Source organism: Canis aureus, chromosome 25, assembly GCF_053574225.1.
Source record: "Canis aureus isolate CA01 chromosome 25, VMU_Caureus_v.1.0, whole genome shotgun sequence".
NCBI classification, from domain to species: domain Eukaryota; kingdom Metazoa; phylum Chordata; class Mammalia; order Carnivora; family Canidae; genus Canis; species Canis aureus.
This window is the reverse complement of record NC_135635.1, coordinates 16,259,377-16,276,911: the sequence shown is the minus strand read 5'-3', so window position 1 is coordinate 16,276,911 and position 17,535 is coordinate 16,259,377. Positions and strand designations below refer to the sequence as shown.

The following is a 17,535-nucleotide window of genomic DNA, read 5'->3' as shown; positions in this document are numbered from 1 at the left end:
TCTGAGGATTGTCCTGAGAAAAAGCATGTGTGCATCTGTTTGAGCTGTTAGGGAAAATGTGATAGCATTTTTCACTTGTAAGAAGGACTGACAAAATATAATTATTCAGATTTGGGTATTTGGCAGGTATTTTCTTAAAAATAAATGAAGCCTGTCAATTCAAAGACATCAACCACAAGTATTTATTACAAATGACAAGATTCAAACTTTTAAGTAAAAATAAGAACTTTGGAAAAATGTGTCCCCATTGTGACCTTAAAAGCCTCCCATATTTTTCTGAGATTGATGGTCTTATTAATAAATATGAATTTTTTGTTATTGTATAATAAGATGTATCAACATTTAGAAGAAATACATAACTCAGTGAACCAACATTTCTGTTACAGTCCTGCATGGGTGAAAGAGCTAGTCAGAGTGCTAAATAGACAAATGGATTTTAATGTAGATAGTAAGAAAAATTCATTAATGTAATTTCAGATTCCACATCACAACTAATTTTAAGATTCTACCATTTAACTTTTCATTTAATATCAAAGAAAATGTTCATAAATATCCCAAAAGGCTACTAAACCATTCCACCCTTTTCCAACTATGTATCTGTCCGAGGCTGGATTTTTTCCCTACACTTCAATGAAAGAACTTATCCAACAGATTAACTATAGAAGCAGGCAGGAGATTCCAGCTGTCTCATTATTATTGTTGTTTTTATAAAAGCTTTTATTTATTTATTCATGAGAGACACACACAGAGAGAGGCAGAGACACAGGCAGAGGGAGAAGCAGGCTCCATGAAGGGAACCTGATGCGGGAGACTCGATCCCGGGACTCCAGGATCATGCCTTGACTGAGCCAAAGGCAGACACTCAACTGCTGAGCCACCCAGGTGTCCCTTATTGTTGTTCTTAAAAAAAAAAAGTAATCTCTACACCCATCGTAGGGCTTGAACTCATGACTGGTCAAGAGTCGCTTACTCTACTGACTGAGCCAGGTGGGTACCACGAGAATCTAGTTGTCTTACATTGGCTTCAAATGTATGAAAATTTCACTCTGGTCACTAAATTTTTTCGTATTGGAAAATACAGTTATCTTTCCCAGAAATATGCCATTTATGCTTATAATGGTTCCCTTATTTTGAAAAATTCTCAGTTTTAATTTCTAATACAATAAATATTGATAGACATGGCCAGCATAATCAAAAGCACTTTGGGTTTTTAAAGAAAAAGTGCAAAAAAAAAAAAAAAGAAAAGAAAAAGAGTGTAAAGAGTTATGGAGACCAAAAAGTTTGAGAACTGCTGGTTTAATTGACATTGTTCCATATACTTCTGTTGTTTTCTCTCTCTCTCTCTCTCTCTCTCTTTTTTTTTTTTTTTTACTATATATGCTGCTGAAGCAAGCACTATTGTTTTCTATCAAATGAGAGCTGATGGCAGGGGAAGAGATACGCTACAAAAGGTATCCTGGCTGTTCCTCAAAAAGTTAAACACAATTACCATGTGATCCAGCAATTCCACTTTTAGGTATACCAAAAAGAATTAAAGCTGCTACTCAATGGAATGGATAAGTCATGGAGATTAAACATACAGCATGGGGAATATAGTCAATGTCATTGTAGTAGCATTGTAGAGTGACAGATGGTAGCTATACTTGTTAGGAGCATAACATAATGTATAGAGAAATTGAATCACTATGTTGTATACCTGAAACTAATGTAACTTTGTATGTCAACTACCCTTCAAAAAGAAAGGGGGGGGGGGAGAAAAAAATAAGAGAATCCTGCTACTCACATGTTCATAGCAGCACTATTCAAATTAGCCAAAGACGGAAATACCCCAAATGCCCATCAAGAGGTGAATGATGAACAAATCATGATGTACACATATAATAAAATGGTATTCAGCCTTAAAGAGGAATGAAATACTAATACATGCTACAACACAGATGGACCTTGAAACCATTATGCTAACTAAAAGCCACACACAAAATATCACATACTGTATGATTCCATTTATATAAAATATTTGGAATACATAAATCCATAGAGATAGAAAGCAGATTGGTGGTTGCCAGGAGCTGAGGGATAGGTAAAGGGAGTAACTGCTTAATGAGTACAAGGTTTCCCTTTGGAGTGACAAAAAATGTTGAAGCTAAAAGAAAAAAAAAAGTTGAAATTTAGTTAGAAGTGGTGGTTGTACACTATTGTGGATGTAATTTATGCCACTGAATTATTCACTTGAAATCAGTTAATTTTATGTTAGGTGAATCTCACTTTAATTAAAAAAAAAATCACAGCTGGGTCATCACCAGATACAGGACCTGATACTCTAGCATAGATTCAGAATATCTTTTTCAATTTTAGTCAAGTTAGCACAATGAATGATATCTGTTTTCTTTCTGTTGGAAGTGTTTCAAGTATCTGGTGCTAGTATAATCATTGTTTTGGCTATTCTCAGACTTAGCAATGCAATTTTTGCTTTGATACTCTTCCCAGTTGTTATGTCAGGAAAAAGGCAGAATTAGGCAGCATGTTAAAATTGAATCAGTATTTCTTACATAAATGATCTGTTTTCAGTCACAAATCTCTTTTGAAGTCTAAAAGCAAACAAAAAACTTGAGATTGTTGACATGTTCTACAGTAGAGCTGAAAGGCACTGAGCTGTTGTTGAAAGAATACAAGAAGGCATCACAATCTTCAATTTATTAGCTAATGGCAGGGCCACTGGTTGTGTTTTTGTCCCAAGTATGGGTTTTTCTGTCCCTCAAGCTGCAAAATTTTGGAAATGTCCCAAACGTGTTGGATTGTCACACAGCAGTGGCTCAGAGTTCTGGGGTTTGTTATTGATTGACGTCTCTACCTTAGTAACCAGAAACCATATGACTCACCAAGGAGATTGCATATTATGTCACTATGCAGGGCTCTTAAATGTAACTTGTAGTCTGATCTTCCTTCAAGTTGGCACACTGAGTACTTAATGAATTGATAAGTAGTATGGTGATCGTATTTCTGATAAAACAAAACAGCATCTAAAAGAGCAAAAACCAAAGAAGGTATCTGCATTAGAATTTCTGACTTTAAGTTTGGGTTATGTGGGTAGAGGAGGCAAAATTCTGGCTTCAATTTCTTCATTTGTAAAGCTCCATTGATGGTACTAGTCAAGGGAAGCTGGGTGGCTCAGTCAGTTCAGTGTCTGCCTTTGGCTCAGGTCATGATCTTGGACTGGAGTTCCAGGATTTAGCCCTGCGTTGGGCTCCCTAATCAGTGGGAAGTATGCTTCTCCTTCTGCCCCTTGCCTTGCTTGTACTCTCTCTCTCTTGCTGACTCTCTCTGTCTCTCAAATAAATAAAATCTTTAAAAAAAATGGTACTAGTCACACAGGATTTTATGAGAGAATGTACAAACATGTGTGAAATGTCTTCTATGAGATTAGGCATATAATTGGTCAGGAAAGGGAGTTATTTTTCTAAAAAAATACATTTGACATATAACGATGTGGAAATTTAGTATGGGAGTTTGTTTTTATTATTAGGAATATGCTGGAACTAGTATAGTGCTGTCATAAAAGGGAGGACCAACTAACAAAGGGAGATAGACTTAGCTCAGCTTTCCTTTCCTCAGTTGAAAAATAGACATGTGGGCAGCCCTGGTGGTGCAGCGATTTAGCGCCGCCTGCAGTCCAGGGTGTGATCCTGGAGAATCAGGATCGAGTCCCACATCAGGCTCCCTGCATGGAGCCTGCTTCTCCCTCAGCCTGTGTCTCTACCTCTCTCTCTATGTGTCTCTCATGAATAAATAAATAAAATCTTAAAAAAAAAGAAAAATAGACATGTAAGTACAGCAAAATACATAATTATTGCAATTATGAGAATGTGTACTGTTTAATATTAAGGAAGAGAAAAATAAAGAGGAAATATCAAGGGAAAGAGATGAAAGAAAGGTTTGAAAGAGGGATAGGGTGCATCCCAAAAGTTTGTTCTAAGTGACATATGTGGATGTGAAAATGTAAAATTATTTAGTTGTATTGAAAACCAGGTCAACTCACATTCCCCAATATTAGAATTGGAAATGTAATACAGAGTGGAACAGAGATTTCCAAACCTTACTGATTCAGATCACATTGAGAGACTTACAAAAATGTAAATGCCTATGCTTCACTCCAGAGATTCTGATTCTATAGTTCTAGGTAAAGTCCAGTGACCTGTGTTTTTAAAAAGCTCCCCAGATGAATTTTGATACATGGCTAATTTGAGGATACTAGACATGAGAATGAAATATTTGTCTTTATCCAGCAGTATGTATCTGTTCAGTCATTCACAGAATCCCCTCTCCTCTGCAGAACAAGACAAAGAAGCACGGTAGGATAACCCAATTTAAAACTGAAACAATCATTAGTTTTTTAAAAATGTCCATGAAAAAAGATTGAAAGTCCATCTTTTCTGGTGACTTACAACGGAGCCAACTTCTAGGCTCCTCTGAAGCTGGAGATAAGCTACAGCAGTGACATCAAGTGGTTGTTATAAGGTATCTTCCTTTTTATTTGGGACTGACTTTGATATTTAAGAGAATTAACTTAAACAGGGTGTTGTTTTCTTACTCCCTCCCCCACCTTACCAGTTAGAGAATGCATTCTTTAGTTTCTGCACACCTCACTCACCAGAAATGCTGAAAGAATGAAAAAACAACAAACAAAATCTGACCCTGACATGTGATCCTTTGAGTGCTATCCAATACATACACCTTTGTTTAGTTGTTTCTAGAACCAGGTGGTTTCAGTGAAGTGAAAAAAAGCCCAAACTAAACTGTACATGCAGAAACTATGATAATGCTGACGAAACTATCAGAATATTTAAAACTATATTAATCATAAAACAAGGACCTATAAACTTGACTCGAGTGAGAATACCCTGGGTGCATGCCAAGCAAACTTATAAGACTAAGATGAAGGTCAAATTTCCTTTCATAATATCAGTGGTGAGCTGACACTTAGGTATCCAGAGGATAACAACATTCAAAATGTCTTGATTAAAAACAAACTACAAATCAAAAGTAGATTTGGAAAGATTTTTTATATCAAAGAGCAAAAATATTTATTGACCTATCCCACTTTAGGCAACTCAATAAATAGAAATCAGATTTTATGGCTATTAAGAGATGGCTCTCAGGATTTTTACCATATAGTAGCATTCATCAAAGATTTTCTTTAAACAGTGACCTCACCGGTATATTTATACCATGACTGGGTTTATCAAAATTTGATATACACAGTTTAAAACAATGCCTTTGCTAAGCAGAATAAGACACACCCAAATTACAAACAAAAGAAGAGGAAGTTGGGAAATTAACTGGCATGTGGACAAGAGAAGTATATTAAGTTATTTGGACTGTGGTGCTTCAAAATACTGGAGAAGAAGAACACACAATTGTAAAGAAAAAAAATAGACAAAATAGGATTACCTCTGATCCCAGGAACCATCATTTTGAATGTGAAACCAACTGATGTGGCTGATGTTGCATCTGTGTGCAACTAAATTAGCCACTATTCTCAGGCCACCCATGCTAAGGTGAGAACTGCTGAACATAGTCATCAATCAGAGGAAAGTGCCATTTACTTTTCTTCCTGTGTCTCTCAGATGTCAATTTAAAGTTTTCTATTCATTATGTCTATCCTATGCTTTAAAAAATTTTTTTTTAAAATTCTGAAAGTAAAAGGAAATCTGTTGCATTTTCAAATTCTAGATTTAGCTACCTTCTATGTAGGGGCAAGAACTGGCCCTGAGTTTAGCTCCTTGAAGCTTACTCATTTTAAGTCATAAGTAGAAAGCCGATATATTTAGACAATTGGCAGAAGGAAAATTTATATGAAAACTAAAAACAGCTCTCAGCTGATATGGTGGGTCTTGGACTTGTTGCTGTAGACAATTTAATGATCAGAAATAATAAACAGGGAAAGAACCTGCATGAGTTATCATCTATTTTTGAGCTAAATGTTCTAAAATCTGTGAATGACTAAGTGAGGAGGCATCCTCTACATTTCCCATTTGTAGGTGAATAATAGGGAGGGATTACTGAGTAGTTTTCTTTAGCTTCTCAGTAATAAACAATTCCCAAATGAGGAAGAATAGCTTCTTTTGCCTTAAACAGAGAGTGTCCATGGATTGAAATACTGGGAACTTTATCAATAAATCTCTGTGAAATTATCTAATGGCTTCAAATGAGAGGTTTGAGTTTTTACTTATTTCACCCAATCGGATATTAAAATGAATTGAGGAAAACTGGGCCTGTTTAGGTCACAGCCACAGCATAAATATTTACATTGTAGTCAATGATAATTGTTCTTTTCCCAAGTCATTCCATATTTTTTTCCCTCTCAATGAGGGTATATTAAGGACTTAACAAGCATGAAATAAAGCTGGAAGAGTAGACTGAGGCCAGAACATGGATGACTCTTACATTTTTTTTCAGCAATAAGTGGATGTTGTCAAGAAAATAAAAGAGATGATCTGGTCTGCGTCTTGGGGAGATATAACAGGTAGTGTTATGGAAGACATATTGGTAGAGGATGAGACCGAAGGCAGAGGATGGACAAATACTGTGGCTGGAGAAATGGAGAGGAGGGTAGTGTTGGCTTGTGTGAACCACTGTGCCTTTTTTTGTTAATTTTTAAAAAAGTAAATGCTCAAAAAAAGGTTAGTTGAATATATGCTGGCTATTTGTTGAGGAAAGGAAATAGTCAAAGATGACAGTAAAGTTTTAAGTCCTAATTGCTGGGTGAAGACTGAACTCATTCTGTTCTGTCAACACAGGCATTGCTGCCACTGTCCTGCCAGCCTATGAGACTCATTGCATGAACTAGAAATGGTTATCTTTTTAAAAAAATTGTCGTAATACGGTAGTATTTTTTTTGGATGAGATCATTTACTGTCATCAGTGGAAATATTTTATAATAAATGCATTGGTGTGATGTCTTTGATTGGAATAACGCCGTTTGGATGCAGTGGGTTGGGCAATACCCATTCTACACCACCATATGTAGTGCCCTTAAGTGTTGCTTGTTCTTAAGAAAAATCACAACTTTTCATTTATATCAAAGGAAAGAAGAAAATGTGGTCAAGAGTGCGAAGTGCTGCAGAGGCAAAACAAAACCAGAAAAAAATAAAAGAATACTAGATATAACAGTTAAAAGGGTTATTGGTGACTTACTGAGACAGAACTTTGATAAAATTTTAAACCTTTGGCTGAAAAAGCCTATAGAGACCTTTTAACTCCCTTTTTCTTCCAGTTTTATTTATTTATTTTATTTACATTTTTAATAAAGATTTTATTTATTTATTTGACAGAGAGAGAGAGAGAGAGAGGGAGGGAGAGAGAGACAACAAGCAGAGGGAGAGGGAGAAGCAGGCTCCCAGCTGAGCAAGGAACCTGATGCAGGGCTCCTTTCCAGGACTCTGGGATCATAATCTGAGCCAAAGACAGATGCTTAACCAACTGAGCCACCCAGGTGCCCCTTCCCTTCTAGTTTTAATTGTGTAAAAACTGAGCCCCAAGAATTTGAGGGATTTGCTCAATCTCTTGTAGTGCTATCTAATAATACTCTACATTTCTTTTGGTCTTGGATTGTATGTCTTGTATTGTTCTATCTTTATGATTGTTTTCCATTAAGAATCCTCTGAATTCTTTCCCTATTACTTCAATTTAGGAAATGTGAAAGGCTAATGGGCTAATTTAGATAAATAAAACTGGCATTGGGGATGAAGAACATTACTGACAGCATGGGATATACTAAGGATCTTCTACATTTTTTAGAGGAAAGCTCAGAATTTCTTCCAATACCTACTTTCATCCAGAAGAAGGCTCTTCTGTGCATCTTATCACTGGCGTAAGGTCCCATGTCTTGGGATAGATGAGCAGGAGGAGGAGAGATGGGTTTAGACCAGGTAACAAGACTGTTTCCTTTCTATTCTTGCATACCAGTGATGAGATGATAAAAGCTAAATTGCCCAGAGTTGAGCAATTACTAGGAGGTTAGGAGTGGAGCAGTGTGAGGGACTATTTATAAAATAAACTCGGCAGAGAATGACAAAAGGTTGCTAGGAGAGGAAAATAATGACACTAGGGGGAAAAAAATAAAAGGCATAAAAACAGTCTTTACTGGCATTTCTGATTCCTGTTTAGTTTCTTCTCTGGATGCTCTTCTCACTTATTTCCTTATTTGCTTTCTCCTTCTTTCAAACTTCCTTTGAAAATTCATTTTCTTTAGGAAGATTTTCTTAAAAATAATCATCACATCATATACTATTATATACTCATACGTGACTTTTTAAAGTCATAAGTATCATTATATACTTTTGCATATGTTACATGTTCTTGTTCAATTTCTAAAAATTCAGTCTTTCAGAAATCACTCTGACTCATGTTTCCTTTATCCAACCGTAATACGTCTTACTACACACACACACACACACACACACACACACACACCCCAGATATATAGGCAGAAAAATATTCTTTTTTGCTATACTTTTCACGTCATTCCTAAGCCCTTTATCCACTCAAAATATTGCTGAGTACCCAGTATGATGAAGTGATGGATACAAAAAGCCTATAGAGACCTTTTAACTCCCTTTTTCCTTCCAGTTTTATTTATTTATTTTATTTAAAATTTTAATAAAGAGGGATCCCTGGGTGGCGCAGTGGTTTAGCGCCTGCCTTTGGCCCAGGGCGCGATCCTGGAGACCCGGGATCGAATCCCACGTCGGGCTCCCGGTGCATGGAGTCTGCTTCTCCCTCTGCCTCTGTCTCTGCCTCTCTCTCTCTCTCTCTCTGTGACTATCATAAAAATAAATAAAAAAAAAAAAATTAAATTTTAATAAAGATTTTATTTATTTATTTATTTATTTATTTATTTATTTATTTGACATAGAGAGAGGGAGAACAAGTAGGGGGAGAGGATACAAAACAGAGATTCTAAAAAAAAAAAAAAAAAAAAAAACAGAGATTCTAATCTCAGAGATTCTAACCCAGAATGCTGACAACTTTGGGTCACTAAGCTGCTTGGATCCATTTATTGCTAGATTTCTTGTTGACTATGAGTCGTATCTTTTTGGTTTAAGCTTCCATTAATCAGTTTTGTTGTTGTTGTTGTTACTTGTATCTGAAAGCATCCTAATAGAAAGTCTGATAGAGGCCCTGTGCATGAGGGCACTCTGGCTAGGTGGGAGAAAGTTCTAAAGATGAATCAATTCAGGGAAGTTGTCTGTTTAGGAAAGTGTAAAATAGTACTGCTGGAGAAAGAATAATTATTGGGGGCTGAGAGTAAGGAGATATGGAGAATGCCTCCCAAATCTAACCAATGTCTAGAATGGAAGATCACAATGAATACTTACTAAATGTTGCATAAAGAATGGTGCTCCTTGTCAAATTTAATATATGTGATAAGGGTAAGGAGAGTCAGAGGCCAGGAGGATAAAGATCAGGATGAAATGCATTTTAAGGAATTTTCTTACAAAGCTAGTAATCCCATCATGTAGGTCCTACTCTCATAAGTTCACCCAAATTTAAGTACCTTCCAAAGGCCCTACCTCCAAATACCTTCACATTGGAGGTTAGGGCTTCAACATATGAAATTTGAGGAATGAAAGCATCCAGTCCATAACACTCTTTAAGCTTTGATTTTCTCATCTGTAAAAAGAGGAAGCTAATGTAGGGGCCAAGGGCAGGCCATCCCAAGATGGGTCACTTTGGCATGAATATTTATTATTATTTTTTAAAGATTTTATTTCTTTATCTTAGAGAGAGATAGCGTAAGCAGGGTTAGGGGCAGAGGGAGAGGGATTCTCTCAGAGAGAGAGAGAGAATCTCAAGCCAATTGCAGAAAAGCTCTTTGCTTCCCTCTCAATTGCCTGATTGTGTCAGGAAGAGAGCTATTAACAGAGATTTCTCTTTACCTGAGAAACTTATCTATCTAATAGGGTCACCTTTGTTTTCCAAACATCTCCTCTCATCTTCTTGCTAATGGTCTTTCTCCACTTTGTATCCTCAGACCCCTACCCTATCCTTAGCTCATATAAGCATCATGTTGCCTACTCTCTTTGGAATTTCCAAGTCTGTGTGGATTCCCCATGCTATTCAATTTGATTTACTCCTGTTACTCTGTCTCATGCCAATTTGATTCTTCTTCCAGCTTCGAGGACCTTTGAAGGGCAGAAGGAGTTTTTCCTCCCTCATATTGATAACTATCCCACAAGGATATTGCAGGGATTTAAAAAAATTACATTTACTTATTCATGAGAGACACACAGAGAGAGAAGCAGAGACACAGGCAGAGGGAGAAGCAAGCTCAATGCAGGGAGCCCGACGTGGGACTCAATCTCAGGACTCCAAAGATCATGCCCTGAGCCAAAGGCAGATGCTCAACCACTGAGCCACCGAGGCGTCCCTATTGCAGGGATTAATGAGAGATTAGTATATGTAGAGCATTCAGTTAAGTAGTAAGCAGTTGATAAATGGTATTATTATTATTATATTCTTTTTATATTGTATTATTATTGTTTTAACCTTTGATGTTGCCTTCTTGGTACCTGGGACTCTTAACTCTCTAATGGCTAACATATCTCAGTCAGGAGGTGGTAGCCATCAGTGGATCAGTGAGCTGGGAGTCTGTGATCTGGTTCAAATACTAACACTAGTGTTCTGAATGTTCACTTACTGTGGACATCTTATTGAACATTATATTCGTGCTCATATCTCTGTACACATTTTGACACAACTGTGTAGGCTGGGCCAGTAACAATGTGTTCCTAAGAGGCTGATGACTATGGGGCATATATATGTTAAGTGGGGTATATGCTACATAAAAGATTCAATATATGTGGATGTTATGTGTGAATAACTGAGAACTATACCAAAATTAAATAAAATGTGTAGATTTTAATTCACTTTAATTTAAAGAAGTCAAAACCACCACCAACAAAATTATTAAATATTTTGTTAAATGCACTGAAGTCACTAGGAATATTAAGATGTAAATTTGATGACTTATCTGCAAAAAATAGCAATCTGATAAAAGAAACATGTAAACAAATAATTATGATGAAGGATAGCAGTCGTAGGGCTAGAAAATAAATTACAAGGTAAAGTGACACCACATCATGAGCAAGGGGATCAGACTGACCAACTGAACAGGCCAGTGAGGGCTTCAGAGGGATGGTGACATCTGATCTCAGAACCAGATAGTTGGGCATCACATGAAAGCAATTCCAGAGAGCTTTGTATGTATGTGTTATTAATAGTGAGATGCCAGCTAAGAAATTAGAAATGAGAGAAGTGGATTGTTCTCTGAAATTTTAGTGCTGAGATTAACACATAATGGATTGAGAGCATAGATTCAATTTAATACATCTGGGACGGATTCTGAGATTCTGAATTTTGAAAAATCTCTCCAAGTGATATTAATATTCCCTGGGCTAAAATAATCTGATATACCTACTTCATTGGGTGATCTCCCCAGTATTTCCCAAACCAGTGTCCTACAGAAGACTGTTCCTTAAGACGCTCAAAGCAGTATGAGAAAATTCTGTTCAAATAATTTTGGAAAGTGCTATGTTAAGAAAATTTGATCTAATTTCTTTTTATAAAATCCCTTAAAGGAAGTTATGCATCTCTAAGAGAAAATATAGTGTTTAGCTATTTTATATAGACTTAAAAATTTTGGTAAGTCTGTTTGTAAGGATTTTATCGTGTATATATGTGTCTTTGTGTAAGTCTGGGTATGTTTACCTGTGTTTGTGTGTGTATGCCTACTTATATATATTTGTCTCTACTTAAGTGGTGTGTGTGTGTGTGTGTGTGTGTGTGTGAGTGACTGCAGGTACATAGGTGTGTCTGGATGTTGTAGGGGAGGAAAAATCTTTTTATACTCTACCGTCCTAGGTTCAAGGACTGGGGGTCTTGAATCAATGTGATAAAAGACAATTGGTGGGGTGCCTGGGTGGCTCAGTTGGTTAAGTGTCCAACTCTTGATTTCAGCTCAGGTCATGATCTCAGGGTCTTGAGATGTGAGATCTTGAGAAAGTGAGATCGAGCCCCCTTATGGGCTTCTGTGCTCAGCACAGTCTGCTTGTCCCTCTCCCTCCCCTTCTACCCTTTCCATCTCTTGTGCTCTCTCTCTAAAATAAATTAAGAAATAAAATCTTTCTCTGTGTAGACTACCACTTCTGACATTAAAAAGAAATTTCCTCAGGACTTTTTCTGTCACTGTATTCTGTACTCAAAGTCTGTTATTGTTTATCACACCTACACATAGGAAATTAAAAAACAACAACCACAGACTAGAGCATTGCATCTCCTTTATCAAAGAAGAGAGTCTTTATTTCTAAGCTAGAATAAGTTGAAGACCTCCACTTTTCTTTGAGCTCACATGAAAAGGCTGAAACAAGTGGACCATTGACCCCATTGTGACCTTAAATGACGTTCCTGTCAGCTCAAACCTGCCTATGAGCTCTGTCTCTAATTTCTTTCTGTAGGTTAGGTGTTGAAAATTGTTCACACTAAGGTTAATACATGAAAATAATTCCTGAATAAAAGAATTCAAGTAAGCAGGAGATTAATATGCACCTTGGTTTTTATTCAGGCCATTGGTGTCTTGGAAATCAATGTAGAAATTATGCAAGAAGAAATTACTCCCCAGCAGGTACTTTGTGAAAAGGTTGTGCCATATCAAATGGCATTGGTAATAGATACTGCATAAATTTAAGACGAGATTGAGGCTTAGGTCTCACTGGGAAATAGAAATGCCTGGATGACAGAATGATAAGTGACTGCATTAAGCATTTTAAATACTTCATTTTTACCAAATGCACTAAGCCAGACAATCATGTCTCCTCAACTGTGACTGGCTGCCATTGATGCTATTATTTTCTGATGATGATTTCACATGAAAGATAAATTTTCCTGTAAGCATCCATTCTGATAAATAAAAGCAATCCAAATGCAAAGAGTGATACAAACAGTAGCAAAACCATCTCTACTCCTGTCAGTAACTGGAATCCCTAGTTAAAGTCCTAGTTCCCATACTACTTAATTTAGAATTTTGATAAAACAGTGTAGTCTCATAGTTCTTATTGCTAAAATTAATGTTTAAATGTATATGATATGCAAACATGAATATATTCTTAAATATAGGTCTATTATAGGCTGAACTCTGTCTACCAAAATTCATGTATTAATTGAGAGGTCCTAACCTCCAGTTCCTCAGATATAACTATATTTGAATATAGGATCTTTTTAAAAAAATTATTTATTTGAGAGAGAGAGAGAGTGTGTGTGTGTGTGTGCAACAGAGTAAGGGAGGCAGAGGGTAGAGGAGGGAGCCAAGCAGACTCGCTGATGAGCAAGGAGCCTGACAACAGCTAGATCTCAGGACCCTGGGATCATGACCTGAGCCAAAGGCAGATGCTTAACCCACTAAGTCACCCAGGGGCCCCTGAATACAGGATTTTTAAAATGGTAAAAAGAGGTAATTAATGTGGGCCCTAATCCAATATGACTGATATCCTTGTAAGACATTAGGGAGTGCCTGGGTGGTTCAGTCAGTTAAGCATCTGATTCTTGATTTCCATTCAGGTCATGATTTCAGAGTTGTGGGATCAGGACCTGCATCAGGCTCGGTGCGGGGGCCATGGACCCTACTTGGGATTCTCCTTCTGCCCCTTTCTCTCTCTTTCTGTCTCTCCCTTTCTCTAAAAAAAAAAATAATAATAATAAAAAGACTTAAAAAGTCTTGGTAACTAGGACATGGACATGCACAGAAGAAAGATGATGTGAAGTTTCAGGAAAAAGATGTCCATCTGCAAGCTAGGGAAAGAGGAAGAATCTCTTCTCAGAAAAAACAACCCTGCTCACACTCTGATCTTGAATTTCTAGACTCCAGAACTATGTGGAAATAAATTTCTATTGTTTAAGCCACACAGTGTGTGGTACCTGCTATGGTAGCCTGCTATGGTAGCCCTACCAAACTAATATAAGGTCTCAAATGGCTGTTTGGAGAAAAAATGACATTTATTGTCTCTAGAGAGGTATATTTTTCCCCTTTCATAGAGGGTTGGGCATAAGAGGTTGGGTAGGTGAGAACAGAGTTCTCAAATATTAGTCAACAATGTTGTGATCTGTCTATGATCTGTAATTCCTTTTATTCAGAAAATGCTTGGGCAAAAATAAGATAAGAAAGATCAACATGTACTGAAAATGAAGAATGTTCATGATATATATCATTATAAGAATAAAGAAAAAAATTGCAGTACAGTAGTATAATTCTGTTTACATGTAAGTCCAGATTCCTGCTAGTGCCTGTGTCTACACACTGGAAAAGTATCCCCAACTAAGAATGGAGCAATAATGTTGAGGAGGAAGATCTCATCTGTTGAATAGAGTCAAATGTATACATCTGAACTTAAAATTGTTTTGAAAAGAAAATGCTTGAATTTTACTTGTTGTGAACTTGCCTTTAGGGAATTTAGAGCACTATTTTAAAAACGTGTTATTAAATTAACCAGATGTTAAACCTGGCAGACACTTTTACTGTGGTAGAGATGTTACAAATGTTTGTTTAATGTCTTCTTGTTAACTGATATTGTTCTTTTTAATATGTGTTTTGGCTTTGAAAAAAATCTGGTGTTAAACCAAACTTACATTGTTATCTTGTTTAACTGAGTACTTATTAAGGAGTAGGCATGATTATAGGCCCTGTGACACAATGGAGATAAGATAGGGCCCCTGACTTTTATATTCTAGGGGTGGTGTTGATAGTGAAATATATAATTATCAATTAATACATAATTATGATCTGTCATGCTCAGAATCTTTGTGTAGGAATCATCAAAAAGGAATGGCATTTTCTAGACTCAGGCATTAGCAGGTTGTTGGCCTTATGATGGTTTCTAAATTGGTTTTAGGCAAGGTATTTCCCCTCTACCTCAAAGTCTCTTTCTGGGAATGATTAATTTTCCAATCATTTAATCTTAAAATGGACTATCATTGGGGCTTTTAATTCTTTAATTTATAGTCTGGCAGGGTAGACTTAGGGTCTGTATTAAATGAGTCTATAGACCACAGGATACTTAATTTTTCAATGTTTAGGTTTCATTTTATCTTTAATAATCACAATAAGGAGATTTCCTTAAAAGTATGTCCACATCCAGTAGAAAATAATGGATAGCTAAGACCTGAATAGTTAAAATTATTGTGAGTATATATTTTTAGAACAAAAATCATAGAATAAGTTGTAGTTGTCTCATTACATTTTCATGGAGCACACATTTATGAGTACCTCATAAAATAATAGCAAAGATGATAATGGTAGGAACTGGAACTTACTAATTTACACTGTTTATAAGCACTTCTGTATAACGGTTGAATCTTCATAACCAGCATATAAGGTAGGCACCTTTATCATCCTATTTTATAGGCAAATGAAGTGAGATCCAAAGAGATTAAGTAACTTTTTCAAACAGAAAATTTGCTTAATGACATCTCTCACATTATCTCCTCAAGCTAGTTTTTATTAAAAAATATTTTATTTATTTATTCATGAATGACACATAGAGGCAGAGACACAGGCAGAGGGAGAAGCAGGCTCCACGTAGGGAGCCCGATGTGGGACTCGATCCTGGGACTCCAGGATCAAGCCCTGGGCGGAAGGCAGGCACTCAACTGCTGAGCCACCCTCAAGCTAGTTTATTGATTTTAGATGACCAACCATCCCAGTTTGCCTGGGGCACTTCCGGTTTTATCACTGAAAGTCCTGCATCCTGGGAAAACCTTTGTCTCAAGGAAACCAAAACATCTCTCAAATTGGTCACTCGAATGTTTCCAGTAATTATTTAAATGTTTTCAGTAATTATTTATATTAAATTATTTAATTATATCTGATGTTTTCATCTTTCTTCTAATTTATTAAAGTGACCCTTTGTATATAATAAATGTTAACTTTCACATAAAATGTATGAGAAGGAATATTCCAAAGACACTACTTTGGGCCCTGGGGACATGGAAATGAAACAGGCAAAGTGAGTCAGTGTTCAATGGTGGGATACTGGAAATGGGCCCAGGCTCAGAGTGGATAGTGTTGGTTCATTTCTACTGCCTGAAATAAACCTGATTAGGAATACTTTTGAGTTGGGATACCTGGGTGGCTTAGTGGTTAAGCAGCCCAGGGCATGATCCTGGAGTCCCAGGATCAAGTCTCACATTGGGCTCCTTGCATGGAGCCTGCTTCTCCCTCTGTCTATATCTCTGCCTCTCTCTCTCTGTGTCTCTCATGAATAAATAAATAAATAAAGTCTTAAAAAAAAAAAAGAAATACTTTTGAGATTCTCAACTGGAGTAACTCCAGATGGAGTCTCAAGCGTGGTAGGACTGCATTGACACTACAAGTTTAAACCTGAAATGTGGAATACATTAAGATAATTAGATGACATATTAGTAATGGAGTGCTAGGTTCAATCCTGGGCTCCTAAGTCCTTCTACAATTTAACTCATGAACAAATCTTAACGTCTTTGTTTCTCTATTTATTCATTTAAGTGAGCAAAGTTAGTTTCCTATTTCACCTTCATAGTGTAAGCTGTAATTTTTGGGTTGGCATAATTTCTATCTTTTGTTAGTTGTGGAATCATTCTTACTCTTATTTGTCTACTTATTAATTCAGTCATTTACTTACCCAACCCACAAGTACTTACTGAATGGCTAAAACTGCTCTCAGATTAGATGTAAGGCAAAAAAAGGCTAAGAAGATTTCATACTATCTTTCCAAGCTATATTCTCATTGTAATGGAAGTCTTTAGTCAAAGGAATGGTTATATAATAATGCAGTTTTAGATATCCACTGATTGCAATGTGCCTGGGTGGCTCATTCCATTAAGCGTCTGCTTTCCGCTCAGGTCCTGATCCCGGGGTCCTAGGATAGGGCCCTTGGTGGGCTCCTTGCTCAGCAGGGAGTCTGCTTCTCCTTCTCCCTCTGCCCCTTAACCCTGCTTGTGCTCTCTCTCCTTCTTTTTTCAAATAAATAAATAAAAAATCTTAAAAAAAAAAAGATATCCACTGATTGAGTAGAGAAGTTCGGATTAATCTTTAAGAAATTTATGCAGATGAATAATCACTAGTGAGGTTGGGAATCGAAATGATCTTATTTGTATGTTATTATCTATATCTTTCAGTTATTTGACAATTATTTATTGAGTACGTTCTGTAGAAAAGGAACTGTGTTAGTCCTGAAAGGAATACAAAATTGAATGATATTTTGTCCCTTCCCTCAAGTAGGTATGTATCTTGATAAGAAAGATGATGCATTCACATGGGGACCATCTGTAAACTAGTACATAACAACCTCTATATCAAGGAGTCTCATGGGAAGAAATTATAGTCATTAAATTATTGGGAATATTGTGGAGAAACTTGAAGACTAGACAAAGGATTTTAAATTTTATTTGATAGGTGGTGAGAATCCATCAAAGGTTTTTAAACAGGGTTAATGTAATCAAAGCAGAACT

The 17,535-nt window shown here is 36.5% G+C and overlaps 1 long non-coding RNA gene across 2 annotated transcripts in view; it reads right to left on the bottom strand.

The window, feature by feature from the left end:
- The window catches only part of LOC144297614 (uncharacterized), a 42,409-nt gene that overhangs the window by 13,554 nt on the left and 11,320 nt on the right, over positions 1–17,535 (bottom strand). The window contains exons 2-3 of one of the 2 annotated variants that reach the window (XR_013364575.1): positions 2,880–3,020; positions 2,036–2,143 (exon numbers count right to left, since the gene is read on the bottom strand). This is a non-coding gene — a long non-coding RNA (uncharacterized LOC144297614). Of the gene's footprint in view, positions 1–2,035; positions 2,144–2,879; positions 3,021–17,535 lie in introns of those variants that run through there. The other variant, XR_013364574.1, reaches the window with a different exon arrangement.